The sequence below is a fragment of the Herpailurus yagouaroundi genome, unplaced genomic scaffold (genome assembly GCF_014898765.1).
Source record: "Herpailurus yagouaroundi ecotype Mexico unplaced genomic scaffold, PumYag 220, whole genome shotgun sequence".
NCBI lineage: Eukaryota > Metazoa > Chordata > Mammalia > Carnivora > Felidae > Herpailurus > Herpailurus yagouaroundi.
The window spans coordinates 268,298-286,558 of record NW_024412451.1 but is presented as its reverse complement, the minus strand read 5'-3'; the positions used below and the strand labels follow the sequence as shown (position 1 = coordinate 286,558).

General features: G+C 45.9%; 1 long non-coding RNA gene across 1 annotated transcript in view; it reads left to right on the top strand.

Annotated features, from left to right (window-relative positions):
* The window catches only part of LOC121018505 (uncharacterized), a 101,237-nt gene that overhangs the window by 77,822 nt on the left and 5,154 nt on the right, over positions 1-18,261 (top strand). The window contains exon 3 of the long non-coding RNA XR_005785203.1: positions 6,758-6,890. This is a non-coding gene — a long non-coding RNA (uncharacterized LOC121018505). The remainder of the gene's footprint in view (positions 1-6,757; positions 6,891-18,261) is intronic.

Sequence of the window (18,261 nt, the reverse complement as noted above, 5' to 3'; positions counted from 1 at the left end):
TAACATAACATAACATAACATAACATAACATAACATAACATAACATAACATAACATAACATAACATAACATAACATAACATAACATAACATTTAAAATAGAGAAAGGGTCCATGAAGGGAAAGTGGTGTGACAGGAGCATGTAACAGGTCTCAGCTGGTCGGGGAGGGGCTGTCACATGGAGCACTCCTGACAAAGTAATCTATTGGCTGAGACCTGAAGTGTGAGTGGGCCTTTGCCCCTCGAAGGACAGAGGGTGTGGAGGGCTGAGCTGTCTACAGAGGGACCTGTCTCAGCGGGCAGACACCCGACTGGCCGGAGGGGCTGACGGAGGTCAGTGTGGGGAGCCTGGGGAGCGAGGAGGACTGTCACTGAGTGAGGCTGGGGAGGGTCAGACTCCTGGGAGTGGGCACGCCAAGGAGGATCAGCAGTGCCTCCCCTCCTGCACGCCCCGGCCCCCCAAGGTTCCAGGCTGCAGAGTATCTCTGCTGCCCTCTGGTGGACAAGGAGGGAAGTGTAGAAGGCAGAGTCACTGTGCTCAGCTGCTCTGCGTGTTTATTCAACATCAATCTGTAGACATTTTATATGGATTACATATCATGTTAATACTCCATCATATTACAGCTCTGCGAGTCCCAATATCTGTTTCTCTAAGTACATTTTCCGTGCCTCTTCCCTCAATGAAATGTCACCAAACTCAGATTTCACAGGATGTATATCAGGGCATATTGTCTCCAGTAAGTTAAACTGTTTGTGCCCTTGGGTGGCAGCGGTGTGTATGGCTGGAATGCTGGGAGTTGGATCCGTGGACAGATGAAGGAGGAGCAGGGTTGTAGGAGGGATGGGATCCAACAACTTATCCTTCACCTTAGAAAAGGTAGATTGATATGCCACTCACCTCTGGATCCCTAGAAATTTCCCTGAGGGAGAAGTCCCCTGAATTTTTGTTTGATTTATTTTCCATGTTCTGACACATAAATGTCTTACTAGTAAGTCTAGAGTCGTTGCTACTTCCTGTTCACTAGGTTCAGTCAGCATAATGTCATCAATGCAACAGGCCAGAATGATGTCTTGTGAAAGGGAAAGGCCACCAAGATCCCTGTGAACTAAATTAGGACACAGGGCTGGAGAGTTGATGTATTCCTGGGCTAGGACAGTGAAGGTGCCTTGCTGGTCTTGCCAGCTGAAAGCAAACTGATTCTGGTAGGTCGTTGCTGACAGGTATGGAGAAAGAAGTATTTGCCAGAGGGAGAGCTTCAAAGCAGGTACCATGGTAGGCAGTAATCAGCTCAAGCAGGGAAACCACATCTGGCACAGCAGCTGCACTTGGAGTCACCACCGGCTTAAGTTTATGATAATCCACTGTCACTCTCCAAGGTCCCTGCATCCTTCAAGTCCTTGATGCTGCACTAATCCCTGCAGTCCCTCCAGTAAAATGTGGTATTGCTTTTGGTTTACTCTTTTCCTAAGTAGAGGCAGTTCTAGTGCCTTCCACTTGGCCTTCCCCACTGTAGCAGCCCTCACTCCACAGGGCAGGGAACCAATGTGGGGATTCTGCCAGCTGTTGAGTATGACTAGTTTAATTATGCCAGACATGGGAAATAAACAACAGGATTGGTTCAGGGACACCCCCACCCCACCCCCACCAGGCTCACTGTGAGATGAATCTGTGCTGAACTCCATTGACCACCTGAGCTCCATAAGCCCCTCCTCTGATTGGTGGTGGGCCACTGTGACATTGGGTCCTCAGTTTAGAGACCATGTCTAGTAATGCCCCAAAGAGCTGACTATTTCCTTTTCCCCAGTGCACAGTCATCCTGGTAAAAGGCCACAGGTCCCTCTGGGGAAGGGTGGGAGAAAGGTTCATTGTATAAATTTTTGGCAGCATACTGGGTCCTTCCTCAAGGGGACCCAGCTTCTCCTTTATTCAAGGGGTTCTGGCTCTTTAAATTGGCTCAAGTCTGGGAATTAATTGAGGGGCCATAACACTCAGTTGCTGTGATTCAAGATGGACTTTCTAGAACTCTCCCGCTTATATAGACCAAGTAAGAATTCAGTAGGCTTTCCATCTGTTTCATTTCTAGGAACACCATGATCAACTAGCCAATGTCATTGGTCTCTGTGAATGAGACTATTCTGATTGCTGCTTTGAGTCTGTTGTCCTTCGTGATGACTGTGGCCCAAGTCACTTTCAGTGATGGCCTCTTGGCCCTACCTCCTTGGGATCCAATCTCCCTCCTTGGATTTACGTTTCCCAGTTCACTGGCAGCAGCTCCCTCTGACCTACAGAGGAGAACAATCACAGAGCTCTTTAAGTGTGCTGGGGCTCCCTTATAAGCTCACACCTCAGTCATGAAAGGGAAAGATATGTCCTCTGGACTCTCCCAGGGTGGATGAGTAGGTCTTAAATGATAAGTCCATACCACATTCCAATTTCCCTTAGTCTTTGGATCTTTCCTCTTTCTCTGAGTCTCAGGGCTATTCTCTGATGCAGAGACCTCATGGGTCTGTCAAGGTGAACAGATACAGATGTAAAACTTAACAGTGACCTGGTGAGCTGAGTGGGGGAGTATTTGGAGGTATTTTTATTCAGAGAGGTGTCCCAGCCCATGGAACCCCAGGTGAGGGCGAGAATATTCCACATGGAGTCTCATATTCTCCCAGGGAGCTGAGGGGAGTGATCCAGGTGAGGAAATACCCAGGGATATGGGCTCTCTGGTCAGGCGAGACATGGTCAGTCTGGAGGGTGTCCTCTCTTAGGGTGTCTGTGTTCCTTGGGAGTGTCCTATGCCTTGGCATGAGCATGAGGTACTTGGTGCTGAGGCTTTTGATTTGAAGGGAACTCACACCCAGGTGAGAGAGGAGCCAGTGCAGGGAGGTAAGTGATAGAGGACATGGGTGTCCTTGGAGCCCTTATCCCCAGACAGAGTTAGGGGAAGTTCTGGGTGTCTGGGGTTGCTTTGGCCAAAGACTTTTTGAAAAGTCATCCTCTTTAGCTGAGGGCAGGAAAATGTCAGAATGGTGGGTGAGGGATGAGGAGGGGAAGGGAGACTCATCTGTAGATGAGGGAAGCCCTCTGTCTCCCCCTAAGCAAAGGAGGAACATGATCTGAAGGGCTCCATTATCCCCACTGATTTCTTGATGCAGAAGATATCCAGGGGTTCCAGTTCAGAGTCAGCTCACCCTGGGCCCCAGTCACGATGGCCATGATGGCCCCATCAGGAATAAAGTGCTAAGGCTCCTGGGGTGGGCCCATCTGTGGGGGAAGAACAGGGAGAATGAAATATACAGTGTTTTCACTAATAGGAGACTCACCTCTACTTCATTCAGGCAGGATGCATGACTCCTCAACATAGCTCTCCCTGGGAGGTACACCTGGAATGTGATGTCATTTCTCCTGGGCTCAGGGTCATGTTTCTACCAAAGGCACGTCCATCGTTTTGTCTAGGAATGGTGGTCACTCTCCTCCCCAAATCACCCTTGACTCCTTGACTCCATGCACAAGGGTACTTGAGGACATGTGGTTCGTGTGTGTGTGTGTGTGTGTGTGTGTGTGTGTGTGTGTGTGAGAGAGAGAGAGAGAGAGAGAGAGAGAGAGAGAGAGAGAGAAAGTGAGAGAGGGAAAGTGAGAGAGAGAGACAGAGAGAGAGAGAGAGAGAACCACATTTTGTGCCTGTCCTGATGTTGCCCTGTGGTGGACATGAGGGATTCTGTACTCTCTGTCAGGCTTAGGACCAGGCATCTGACTAGGGTTCAGATCACTGCTCTGGACGTTGAGCCCTGGGCAGAGATGGGCTCTCACCCCTCTCCTGCAGGGACAATCAGTACAGGACTCCAGCCACCCTGGGTCTATTGTGCAGCACAGTAGAACTCTGGTAGGACTGGATGGCCCACATTCCCCTGGCCCCACACTTAAAATGATTAAAATGGCAAAGTTTAGGTTATATGTATTTTATCTCAAAACAAGCAAAAAACTTAGGAAACAAACCTACACATTACCTTATATAAAACTGGCACCAATCCACGACTGGGAATGCATGTGGGTGTCCATTTCTTCATCTGCTGTGCATGCTCATAGTGATTTTGTGAGAGCAGAAGCAGGTGTCCCCCCGTTTATCTACCCTTCTTTCCCTTATTCATTCTCTGAACACGATAGCCATTTTCCTGCGATGGGGCCATTGAGAAAGTAGGCTCGCCCTGTCTCTCTCTTGGGAAATTGGGGATCTGTAGGACATAGGATGTGAACGTAGGTAACTGCACCTGACTGTGTTATCACAGCACAAAAGAACAGAGTCAGAGGTGAGAATTCAGAGGGGGTTTATTGTGTCCACCTGTAGAGGTTGGGGTGACCTTATGGCAAGATGGCCAATGAGATTGGCTATAGAGAAGGGGAAGGAGCAGATTCATAAAGAAAGGGAGAGAGGGCACCCCAGGCAGGGACTGTTTGAGCGAATACATGGAGGCAGGAGCAAGAATTATGAGGGGCAGTATGTGTGCAGATGGGATTACAAGGAGCAGGCCACAGAGGCGGGGTGAGACAAGATGGAGGCTTTTCTGAAGAGTTGGTGTGTTTTCTGGGTCTTTCTATCAGAGCCTGGACTGGAGGGCTGAAGACACTGGGAGAGGGGGCTGAGAGAAGACACACCCACGATGTGTCTCCTTCTTTGCTCATATTTGTGTGGACATCAGCTGGCCCCGTTTTCTGTTCCTGTGTCCCTACTTGAGTTTGCAAAGGGAAAAAGGCTGGGAACTGTCCATGGTCCCATGGTCCCCAGGGCCATGTGAGGACAGCAAAGCGCTCTCTTGGCTGGGTGGGTAGGGTCTCTTGTGAATCTCATCTTTTCCTGTTGATATTACCCCCAACTGTATCCCACCACCACAACTCGCTCCCAGGAGATAGGGATGGGGGGGGGGCTGGGATAATTTAGACATAATATTTTCCCTGTGTGCCCAAGAAAAGAATAGGCCTGGAGTTTCAGGTGAATTCCTGCTAAGAGAAAATACCCATGAGCAGAAGAAAAAGAACAAATGCAAGGAAGACCCCTCTTTATTCACAGACCTGTTAAAGATTTAGAAGGTTTTCTCAACTGGGGATGGCACTCAGAGCATTTGGAAATGTGGGTTGGGGACAGTATTTTGGTTCCATAAGTGACTTGACAGGCCTTCTGGAAATTAGAGTGTGGGGACAAGAGGGAATAATGCGGTAAGAGGCTCAGGACTGTCTGACATAACAAGGACTTCCTTGACCAAATGTCAGTAGCTCCAGGAGAACTGAATCAGTTGACTTTATTTCTCTTCTCTTCTCTTCTCTTCTCTTCTCTTCTCTTCTCTTCTTTTCTTTTCTTTTCTTTTCTCTTTCTTTCTTTTGCATTAAGATGTGTGTTTTTATTTTAATTAAAATATTTTTAATTCTACTATAGTTAACATACAGTGTTATATTAGTTTCAGGTGTACAATATAGTGATTTATTAATTCTTTACATTACTCAGGGCTCATCATGATAAGTGTACTCTTGATCCCCTTCACCTATTTCATCCATCCCCCCACTCCTCCTTGTGGCAACCATCAGTTTGTTTTCTCTAGCTGAGAGTCTGTCTCTTGATTTATGTCTCTGTCTTTTTTCCTTTTCTCATTTGCTTTGTTTCTTAAATCCTACACATGAGTGAAATCATATACTATTTGTCTTTCTGTGATTTATTTAGCTTAACATTATACTTTCTAGCTCCATCCATGTCATTGCAAATGGAAAGATTTCATTCTTTTTTATGGCTGAGTACTGTTCCATTGTAAATATATATGTATGCATACATACCGCATCTTCTTTATCCATTCATCTACTCGTGGGCACTTGGGCTGCTTCCATAATTAGGCTACTGTAGATAATGCTGATATAAACACAGGGGCTCATGTATCCCTTTGAATTAGTGTTTTTGTATTTTGGGGGGAATACCCAGTTGTCCAGTGACTGGATCCTATTGTAGTTCTATTTTTAACTTTTTGAGGAACGTCCATACTGTTTTCCATGGTGGCTGCACCAGTTTGCATTCCCACCAGCAGGGCATGAGGGTTCCTTTTTTTCCACATCCTCACCAACACCTGTTGTTTCTTGTTGATTTTATTTTTCTTGGTAGCCAATATCCTCCACTGACATAGTATGTATTTATTTACTGGTTTATCTTATATATCCACATATTTATTTTTTATGTTTTATTTATTTTTAAGAGACAGAGAGAGAGAGACCAGGGGAGGGACAGAGAGAGGGGGAGACACAGAATCCAAAGAAAGGCTCCAGGCTCTGAGCTAGCTGTCGGCACAGAACCTGACGCAGGGCTAGAACTTATGAACCGTGAGGTCATGACCTAAACCGAAGTCGGACGCTTAACTGACTGAACCACCCAGGCGCCCCTCCACATATCTACAAATGGAGCCTCATGAGAGAATTGGCTTTGATTTGTTTACAGCTGTGTTTTCTGACTCTCTAAGTAGGGAAACCCATGAGATTTGTGTTTGAACAGTGTTTAAAGATGCTTTGAATGAAAAGAATAGAATGTGCAAAGTATACAAAGGACCTCTCACCTGGTTTCTGGTCTCCTTCATTATGCCTGAGATATTATTTTGTATTTATTTCACTGGCATTGTGCTACATTTAAGGTCTGTGTCTGATTTTCTTCATTTGCCATTATCTTCTTTTAGATGTAGCCTTAAAAAATATTTATGCATAGTTCACTGTTGCCCAACTGTATTAATTTTTCCTCCTAGAGATATTTGACATCTCTGGAAGTATTTTGGTTGTTGGATCTGTGGATGAACTATTGGTAACCACTGGATAGTGGCCAGGGTCCAGCAATTAACAGGACAATCCCCTACAACAAAGAATTATCTGGTCCAAAATGTGAGTAGTTCCAAAGTTGAAAATCCTTCTGCAGACAAAAATTTTACCATGAGTTTTGACAGAAAGAATATGACAATCTCTATGATAGTAAAGTAGCCTCTTAATGTTTTATAGAAGAACAAATTCACATATACAAATCAGGTGAATGGGGGAGTGGGGGAGGAAGCATATCTTCCTGGTAAGTCTGCTCCTGGGGGAGAAGTCAGGAAGGAGTGGTTTGGCATCAGGAGGACAGGGTTTTGACAAGAGTAGTGTCCTTCCAGGGTGGAGCGTATGACGCTTCACATCCCAAAGGATCCTGCCTGGCCTCCTCCTCATCCCCACGGAGGCTTTGGGTCTCCAGCTTTTGGAAGAGAGGGTTGAACAGGAGCGCCCATGGCAACCACTATTGCCTTGATAGCCGAGCCAGAAATCTGGGGGTGCTCGATTCACAGAGACTGAGGCAGCTGAGATTTGATGGGGTTGGGTTGACAGACACAGGCCACTTCTTATGAGTGTGATGCCCTTGGGGTTGGCAAAGGTGGGGGCTGAGGTGTTGAGAGGGGCAGGGAAGGCAGGGCTAGGAGGCCTGCAGCTGTCAGTGGACTGGGATTACAGGGCCCCCAGTCTGCTTTGGCAGGGCCCCAGAGTGGATTCAATATGGGGGGAGCAGAGTATCTGCAGGAGGGTGGGGAGCTGGGATCTCATCACTCCAAACAAAATCCGTTGCTTGGTGGGCTCCACAGGAGAAAGACAGGGGTCTGGAAGCTTGGCAGCCCTGTCAGTGGGAGCTGGTGGAGGAAGCCTGGTAGGGTCAGGACCTGTGTCAATGAGATACACATCCCAGCAGAGTAGAAGCAGCTGGGACTTGAGTTTCCTAAGGTGCCTAGAGGGCTCCAGCTCTTGGGTGGTAGATGGTGGGGGGCTGGGACGGGGGGCAGCAGGTGGGTGTCCTCAGCAGAAAATGGGCCCTGCTGAAGTAAGGCAAGTAAGGACTGATTCCTGGAGCTGGAGTCCCTCCTACACATAAAGATTTGGGTCTTGGGCTGATGCTATACCTGCCACAGGCAGTGGGCACAGGGACAGCTGGCTATTAGGCTCTCTCTCACCCTCCCAGATGGAAGTAGATGCTTCTGTGGACTTCCAGCCTGGGTACAAGGAAGGGACCATGTCAGTTCTCATCAGGGCTTTAATCTTGTCCTGTCTCCCCCTTCTGCCCTCAGTGCCCTGGCTCTCTCAGAAGAGCCTTATCAACCCCCCGGCTCCCTTTCTCAGAGCCTGGCCTCTACACTGACTCTCTGGGTGGTCCTCCGATGCTGGGAGCCTTGCAGGGCCAGGGGTAGTGGAAGGGCCCCCCTATGCGCTGAGGGGCAATCTTGAGGTCCAACAGCCCCACACCGCTTTCCAGTGCCCAGCAGACCAAAGCTTGTACCTCATCTATCTCCCCCAAGTGTTGGAGAGGTGGGCCGGGTACTGGGTCCCAGTTCTCTTGTGGGAAAGCACCCCCAAACCTTTCCTACCACCACATGTAGGTAGTGGCTGGTCCCAGTCCAGCAGTATCTTGGTGGGTGGTGGTGGAATCTGCGTAGGATCGTGCTCATCATGGGTGCACTGGACTCCGTGCGGCCCTGAGTGTGGGGTGTTGTGGGTTTGGGGCACACAGGCAGCAGCCCTGGAGGAGCAGGTGTTGGGGAGTGCCTTCAAGCAAGGATTGGGCTTCCAGAAGTTCCCTCATGTTCCAGGATGCAGCCAGGGTGAGGTGTGCAGGGTTTGGTGACAACTGACATCGGGGATGTGGGATGGTGCTCAGGTTGCTCCAGGCCGGTGCCCGTGCACACGCAGACGTCCTGGTGCCTGCAGCAGCCGGTTGAGCACCCCGCACTGTCTTGAGAACCAGCGAAGCTCAGGCCTCAGCTCTTCTCATGGTTGGTCGCAGGTGATTGGCTCTGGGAGAGGGGTCAGGGGCTTCCTGTCTTCTTTTTAAGCTTTTAGGGAAGAAAGGATAATTTCTACTAGGTTATGAAAAATATAGATAGCGAGCTACCTGGTAAAAGTGAGGATAATCCCCTGGAACCTTCTCTTTAGGACGAATAACTTAGTTTTATCAGTAACTGTGACAAATGTTTTATTCTTCTAGTTTGTTATTAATTCACATTTTGCAGTTTGGCTCTTAAGGAAATGGTGAAAACCAACCAAGATTCAGGTTTTAGCATGGCAATGTTGATTTCATGTGGACGCTCCTAGGATTTTAAGCTTTCATGAATTCACATAGAATCTTCCCTGTGGACACTCATGTACTGTCTCCTTGTGCATTTCTTTTTTTTTTTTTAATGCTTATTTATTTTTGAGACAGAGGGAGACAGAGCGTGAGTGGGGGTGGGGGGGACAGAGAGAGAGACACACACAGAATCTGAAACAGGCTCCAGGCTCTGAGCTGTCAGCACAGAGCCTGATGCAGGGCTTGAACCCATGAACGGTGAGATCATTACCTGAGCCCAAGTCGGACGCTTAACCGACTGAGCCACCCAGGTGCCCCATTCTTGTGCATTTCTACTAGTCATACTTTTGGAGGGAGTCACATTTTCCCCTAAGGGTTGGAAGGCATCTGACTACTCGGGGTGGGGGTGGGGGGAGAGGGAGGGGAAGGTGTCCAAATGCTGCTGGTAATGATAATGGCACTCATGATGGAGGTCTGTTCAAGGTGGGTGAAAGCAAATATTTCTGAGAACTTTTCCCTCAAAATCAGAAGCAGAAGGCACCTCCTGGGCCTGTCACAATGTTGGGATGGATGAAGGATGAAAATGGAGGTCGGTAATTTAAGTATCACATCCAAAAGTGGACAACAGGTTCTGTGTAGAGTCTAGATATGGACGGGGAATAGTGAGGACACTTAAAGGCCCCCTCCCCTTAGTACCAGAGCATCAGAGGCTCCTGTGGTTCAGGAAGGGGCCCAAGGCTAGAGGGGAGGGTGCTGTCAGCCCACGGGTGCTGGGAACCAGACCCTAACACTGGCCAGTCCCTGACTAAGTCTGTTTTTTGGGGTTTAGATTTATCCTTAAGGAATGATGCTGAGGTGTATGATTCTGAGGATAAGGAGATGCTCTTATGATATAATTTTCTTCTCAATAAGATAATTTCTTCCAAATGATAGTATGTCTTTGCATTCATGGCTAAGATGCCTCTCAAGACAGTGACGACATCAGAGGACATGTCTAGTGACATTACGTACAGATTTGTATGTTTTTGCATCCCAATGTCTACAGAATTTCCCTCAGCTAACCTGGCGGTATAAACCAGTGGTGTCCTTCTGATTTGTGGTCACACCCTTGGCAAAACCAGTCTTCGAGCTACTGAGCCACAGGCAGCCAAGATAATCACCGATAAATATGCCATCTGCTGACAAATCAACTTTTGATTAATTAAAAGCAGTTTTTCATGACATTAATTATGCCTGTTTATTTTCTCTCTTATTTGCACACTCCAAGAGGCCCAGGGTTTCATTTGGTTAGTTAATACTAGAGGTTAGTGTAGGTCACTTGTTCTCAAGGAGGAGGGATCTTACCAGCACCTCTCCCCTTCCTCTAGGACACGCAGCATTGTCTCCAGAAAATCTCTTTACACCAGGGGTGGAGAGTTCTCCTGGCATCTGGTGGGTGGAGGCTGGCATGGTGCTAATTATCCTATGGTATATCAGATGGCCCCCAACAGGAGATACTAGGCCACGATCAGGGATGAGGAGACAGAGCCCTTCTGTGTGCCCATCACCCAGCCTTCCCAGGAGGCTTCCCCTCACTCTGCTCTTCCCCGTCTCTCCAGACTCTGCCCCTCTAGCCAGCCCCCCTCCTCCTGCAGCTTCACTGCCAGTCCTTGTGAACCTGAACATGCCTTTGGTTCAAGGTCAGCCCTAATCCCTCAACTCGTCTGGCTCCTTTTTGTTATTTTTTTATTGTAATTCCAATGCAGTTAACATACACTGTTGTATTAGTTTCAGGTGTACAATACAGTGATTCAGCAGTTCCATATATCACTCAGTGCTCATCATGATAAGTGTACTCTCGATCCCCTCCACCTGTTTCATCCATCCCCCCACCCACCTCGCCTCTGGTAACCATCAGTCTGTTCTCTATAGTTAGGAATCTGGGCTTTTTTGGTTTGCCTCTTTTTTCCCCTCTTTGCTTGTTTGTTTCGTTTCTTAAATTCCACATATGAATGAAATCATATGGTTATTTGTCTTTCTCTGACTGGCTTATTTGGCTTAGCACACTATTCTCTATATCCGTCCATGTTGTTGCAAATGGCATGATTTCATTCCTTTCTGTGACTGATTAGTATTTCACTGTATACATTGACCACATTTTCTTTATCCATTCATTTGCTGATAGACATTTGGGATACTTCCACAATTTGGCTATCGTAAATAATGCTGCAATAAACATGGGAGTACATACATTCCTTCAAGTTCGCGTTTTTGTATTCTTTGGGTAAATACCCAGTAGTGGAATTACTGGATCACATTGCAGTTCTATTTTTAATTTTTTGAGGAACCTCCATGTTGTTTTCTACAGTGGCTGCACCAGTCTGCATTCCTACCAACTGTGCATGAAGGTTCCTTTTTCTCCACATCCTCGCCAACACTTGTGTTGTTGACTTCAGCCATTCTGACAGGTGTGAGGGGATATCACATTGTGGTTTTTATCTGAATTTCCCTGATGGTCAGTGATGTTGAACATCTTTTCATGTGCCTGTTGGCCATCTGTATGTCGTCTTTGGAGAAATGTGTGTTCGTGTCTGTTTGCGCTTCTTCTAGCAGGGACCGTCCACTAGAGGGCACCCACACTCTTCCTTGAGCCTGTGGGGAGCTTTTCCACTTGAGACAAATACAAGTGTATTTCCTGCCAGAACCCCCAGCTTTCAAATAACTCTTTAGATTTGCCCAGGGTGAAGCTCCTGGGACAGATGTCTGGGTCCCGGGGAGGAATCTTACATTGGAGGATTGTGGGGGGGTATGGACTGGCGACCCAGAAGCAGTCCTAGGGCCTAAGTCTTGGGGAGGGGATGGTTCCACACCTAGCAGGCAGCTTAGGCTAGATGTGCAGGAACAAGATGCCCCCACCCTACCTGTTGGCACTGGGGAAAATGACTGAAAGTCCATGACCCTGAAGGACTGGATCACTCTTTTTTTTTTTTTTTTTTTTAATGTTTATTTATTTTTGAGAGAGAGAGTGTGTGTGTATGTGTGACAAGGGAAGGGCAGAGAGAGAGGGAGACAGAGAATCTTAAGCAGGCTCTGTGCTTTCAGCACAGGAGCTGATGCAGGGCTTGAACCCACGAACCAGGAGACCATGACCTGAGCTGAAGTCGGAGACTTAAGTGACTGAGCCACCCAGGCACCCTGGATCACCCTTCTTAAGTGTCCTTGCCCTCCCAGTAGTAGGATTATACACCCATACCCTTTGTGACCTTGCAGCTCCTCCCCCTGGAAGAGGGGCATGTGTCCCCAATCCCTCATTCATCTTGGGCTCAGCTGTATGCTTGCTGAGGCTAACGGGCTGTGGGAGGAGAGACCTGGGGCAGTTCAGAGCCACACCATGGGAGGCCTGGCATGTTGTCCTTCCTCTCTCCTGATCAGCTACAGGAAGAGTGTCTGCTTCTGGTCCCCTTCCCACTGGTGCATTTAGGAAACCTGCTAAGTGTCGCAGGCCATCTGTGGTCTGAGGTCGGAGCCGTGAGTCTGGTTCTCTGGGCCAGGGGAGCTGCCCTCCCTCAGGCCCAGCTGTCTTCAGGAGGTCTGACCCAAGCAGGGCTCTGCCCCTGGGTGTGGCCAGGGGAGAGCCTCTGAGGAGGGTTGAAGCCCAGGGGCTTGAAGTTCGGGTGGTGAACACAGACCGCCTTGCGCCACTCCTGATGAAACTGATGTCTGTAGTGACCGTCCAGTAACTGCGATGCTTGCTGCAGGTTGTAGGCACCTTCATCAGGTCGAGGAGAAGTTTTCCCTTGGTTTCCGTACCATCCAAATCTGAGTGGACATGGAGTGTCATCAAAGGCCACTTGGCTTCTCTTCTCGTCATTAGGAATTATTCTCTAGTTCATGTGTTAATGTGCTTAAAGGCAATGATTGATTTTGAGTGCTAATCAACCTTACATTTTGGGAAAGAAATTCAGCTTGGTATTTCCTGATCCATTTTGGTAGCATTTTGTTTCAGGGATTTTTCATCTCTGGTCACGAGAAAGGCCTACCTGTTACTTCTTCTTTGTTTCCTGGTCTGGTTTTGACATGAAGGTTATTGTGCCACATAAAATGAGCTAATGAGTATTCATTTGTCCTGTTCTCTGAAAGAATTGTTTAAGGTTGAAATAAACTGGTCGTTAATTGTTTTGTGGATTGATATGTGGATTGCTTTTTTGTATGGCCTGGAGAGATTGTACACTTCATTTTTTGTAAAGTAACATGAACACTGCAATAATTTTCTGCACACGTGTGCCTATGAAGCCATTGCCCAGATCAAGGTAGAGAACGTTTCCCCACACCAGAAAACACTCTCATGACCCTTGCAGCCACTAGGAGCCCCACCGTCACCCCCATTCTGATCTCTACCACCAGAGACTGGTTTTGCCTCTTTGGGAACTTTACATAAGTAGAATCTTTATGTTCCCTTCTGCATTTGGCTACTTTCCTTCAAGTCTGTGTTGGGATTCTGGGCAACCCTAATTCATTCCTTTGTCATATTGCTCAATACTCTTTTGTTTGAATATACCACAACATTTGCCTGTTGTGGTGTTGGACATTTGGATTGTTCGACTTTGTGGCTCTTCCGAATAATACTGGTATGAATACCCTTATGCATGGGTGTTGTGATGTGTCTAACTCATTTCCTTGGGGATATATACCATTGTATTTGCTGGAGCATCTCCTGAAATACATGAGAATTTTAGATTCTTCTGCCAGATTATTGAACAAATCTTTAAAAAATGTTTATTTATTTATTTATTTTGAGAGAGAGAGAGGGAGAGGGAGAGGGAGGGATAAGGAGAGAGGGAGAAAGAATCCCAAGCAGACTCTGTACTGTCACCACAGAGCCCAACGCAGGGCCCAATCTCACGAACTGTGAGATCATGACCCGAACCAAAATCAAGTGTCAGACCCTCAGCTGACTGAGCCACCCGAGCGCCCCTGAACAAATCTTTATCCCCAACAGTAACATTACATGTTCAGATGTTCCAACTGTTGATATTGTCAGTCCTTTTAATTTCAGCTCTTCTCATGTGACTGACATGATATTTCACAATGCAGCTTTTTATATGCTTGTTGGCCATTTTCACATGTTCATACTATTCACTGTCTTTTAGAGAGTTATTAGCCATCTTAAAAAATTTTGGATTGTCAGCCTTTTTATATTGCTTTTGTAGGATTTTATAATGCACTTTGGACATGGCTTCTTCATCATATAGATACGCGCACATGCACACACATGCACATAACTTGTATATGTATGAAAGACAGAGGGAGAGAGAATTGGGTGTGTTTTGAAGACCAGAAATTGTAACTTTGATAAAATTTAATCCGTTTCCAGAAGATTGTATGGTGTGAGTTAGGGTCTAGGTTCCTATTTTTTTCTCCATACAGATATTCATATTCATTTTAAAGCCATTTGTGTTTTTTGAGTGCGCACAAATGTGGCACATATATCTGTGTGTGCACAAGTGTGTATGTGTGTGTAAAGACACTTTAACTCTTAATTAAATTTCCTTTATAGTTATACTACAGGTCAGATTTCCTGTTTCTTGCTGAGTTAGTTTATGTTATTGCTAATTTTCTAGGAATGTTGTCCATTTTGTCTGCATTGTGAGCTTTATTGCCACGAAGATTTTTTTAGAACTTTCAGTCTCTGCCCCAACTTTAGTTAGGTCCACTTGTTCCCACACTAATGTAGCTTATTTGTGCTTCCTCTGTTGTTTTGCTGATGAATTTTTTCAGAGGTGTTAAAAATTTATGAACCCTTTCAAGAAAGGAGTTTTGAATAATGGGGTTTTGAATTTGGGATGTGTGGATCTTCTTGATTCTGTATTTGTCTTCTAGCTTATTATTTTTTCCTCTTAAGTTTATGATCACTTTCCTTTGTCCCTTTGTTTTTCTCCAACTTGTTAAGTTGGATGATTAACTCATTTTAAATCAACCTTTTCTAGTATCAGCATTTAAGGTAATGAATTACCTTGGGAGCACCACTTTAGTTGGATCCCATAAGTTAAAAAAAAATTTTTTTTAAGTTTATTTATTTTGAGAGATAGAGAGTGCAAGCAGAAGGGGGGCAGAGAGAGAGGGGAGAGAGAAAATCCCAAGCAGGTTCCACACTGTTAGAGCTGAGCTGATGCGGGGCTCAAGCTCACGAAACCATGAGATCATGACCTGGGCTGAATCCAAGAGTCAGATGCTTAACCAACTGAGCCACTCAGGTGCCCCTGGATCCCATAAGTTTTGCCAGAAGTATATTTTTAGCCAAGTGCCAAATATTTAAAACATCCAGGCAGAGCAGTGTGGACCAGTCTCCCACGCACAGAGAATCAGCTCCCCGGGGCACAGACTTTACCCAGGGTGCACTGCTCCTGCATGCCCAGGGTCTCCAAGGGTGACTAGGATGGACTCTTGGTGGATGAACATGTGGCAGTAGCCATGACAGCCCAGTGTTAGCACCTCCTGTAACACTTGGTGGAACCAGAGCCTCAGTCCCCCTTTCCCAGTCCTGGAGATAAGACACATGTCCAAGGGACTTGGCTCCTCCAAACTTAACATCATAGAGGGGTTCAGCCATGCCAGGGCTGGAGAAGGACATAGAGAGTGGTGTGAGCAGGGCAGACAGAACAAAGTTACCTCCTTTTGGACAGTGTCTCCAGGACATGCCTTTGGGAGAGAAAACCTCTAGGGCCCAGATGGACTGCATGGAGCCTCTTTCCTTCAACCTCCCTCTCCCCTTTCTTTGATCCTGTGTATTCTGTGGACCCAGGTCCTGTTCCCAGGCTTCCCTGAGGATACTGAGGTGACAATGATGTGGAGAGAGGGGATGGAGCTTATTCCATTTATAATAGCATCAAAAAGAGTCAAGTGCTTAGAAATAAACTTAACCAAGGAAGTGAAAGATATATACACTGAAAACCACCAGATATTCAGAAAGAAATTAAAGAAGACACCAATAAATGGAAAGATATCCAGGTTTATGGATTGAAAAGCTTAATATGATGTCAATGTTACCCCAAACTATATATATACAGACATATAGATACCATGGAATACAATAGAGAACCCAGGAAAAACTCCCCAATTATTTGATCAAAAGACTTTAGAAAAGGGTGCCAAGACCATTTAATGGAGAAAGGACAATCTTGTCAACAAATGGTGTTAGAAAACTGGGTATCAACAAAACTAAAAGGCAAGCGACGGAATGGGAAAAGATATTTGCAAATGACATATCAGACAAAGGGTACCATCCAAAATCTATAAAGAACTCACAAACTCCACACCTGAAAAACAAATAATCCAGTGAAGAAATGGGCAGAAGACATGAATAGACACTTCTCTAAAGAAGACATCCAGATGGCCAACAGGCACATGAAAAGATGCTCAACATCACTCCTCATCAGGGAAATACAAATCAAAACCACACTGAGATATCACCTCATGCCAGTGAGAATGGCTAAAATGAACAAATCAGGAGACTATAGATGCTGGAGAGGATGTGGAGAAACGGGAACCCTCTTGCACTCTTGGTGGGAATGCAAACTGGTGCAGCCACTCTGGAAAACAGGGTGAAGGTTCCTCAAAAAATTAAAAATAGATCTACCCTATGACCCAGCAATAACACTGCTAGGAATATAGGAGTGCTGGGATATAGGCATATAGGAGTGCTGATGCATAGGGGCACTTGTACCCCAATATTTATAGCAGCAGCTTTAACAATAGCCAAATTATGGAAAGAGCCTAAATGTCCATCAACTGATGAATGGATAAAGAAATTGTGGTTTATATATACAATGGAATACTACTTGGCAATGAGAAAGAATGAAATATGGCCTTTTGTAGCAACATGGGTAGAACTGGAGAGTGTTATGCTGAGTGAAATAAGTCAGGTAGAGAAAGACACATACCATATGTTTTCACTCTTATGTGGATCCTGAGAAACTTAACAGAAGACCATGGGGGAGGGAAAGGGAAGAAAAAAAAAGTTAGAGAGGGAGGAAGCCAAACCATAAGAGACTCGTAAAAACTGAGAATAAACTGAGGGTTGATGGGGGGTGGGAGGGAGGGGAAAGTGGGTGATGGGCATTGAGGAGGGCACCTGTTGGGATAAGCACTGGGTGTTGTATGGAAACCAATTTGACAATAAATTTCATAAACAAACAAACTTCAAAAAAAGAAAACTGGGTATATAGATGCAAAAGAATGAAAGTGGATCACTGCCTTATGCCACCTGCAAAAATTAACTCAAAATGGATCAAATCCTAAAGGTAAGACCTGAAACTATAAAACTCATAGAAAATATAAGAGAGTGTCTTCATGACATTGGATTTGGCAGTGATTTCTTGAATAGAACACTAAGAACACAAGCAAAAAAAAGGAAAAACAGATATACCGGATTTCATCAACATAAAAAAAAAACAACCCTATTCATCAAGGGACACAATCAACAGAGTAAAAGGCAACCTATGGAATGATAGAGTAGGTGGTTAGCTGGATATGAGCTGGAGGCAAGGGTGGTGGTAAACAGTGGTTTCATGGTTTCCCACCTTCCTGGGCTATGAGACCAGGAACAGCAGGTGCAGAGCATATGTTCCCCCTTCCAGCCTGTGTCCTGTAATAAACTGTAACTTCATTATAATATATTTACATTGCGCCCCCCCCCCACTATGGGGAAAGACAGCCATAACAATTTTGGCAAGAACCTTGTAGAGTCAAAAACTTCTCCTCCCCACCTATGCAAACATAAAAGGACACCCCTAAGCCTCGGGCAGCTGCTGACTCTGGGCCTGCCTACTCTCCCATCTTGAGAGTGTATTGTCCTTAATAAACTGCTTTGTGCTTGCTACTTTGCTTCTGGCTGCCTTTATTTGAGCGGGGTCCTCCTCACATAAACCTTTTGTAGGGAGCCAAGAACTAGATATCCATTCTCATGTCACAGAATCTCCCACCAGTAACAGAATGAGAGGAAATAACTTGCACATCATATATCAGATAAGGGGTTAATGACCAGAATATACAAAGAACTCCTACAACTCGACAACAACAAAACCAAATTTAAACCTGATTTTAAAGTGGGCAAAGCTCTTGGATAGACATGTCTCCAAAGAAGGTATACAGATGGCCAATAACCACATAAAAAGCAGCTCCACATCACCAGTTGTG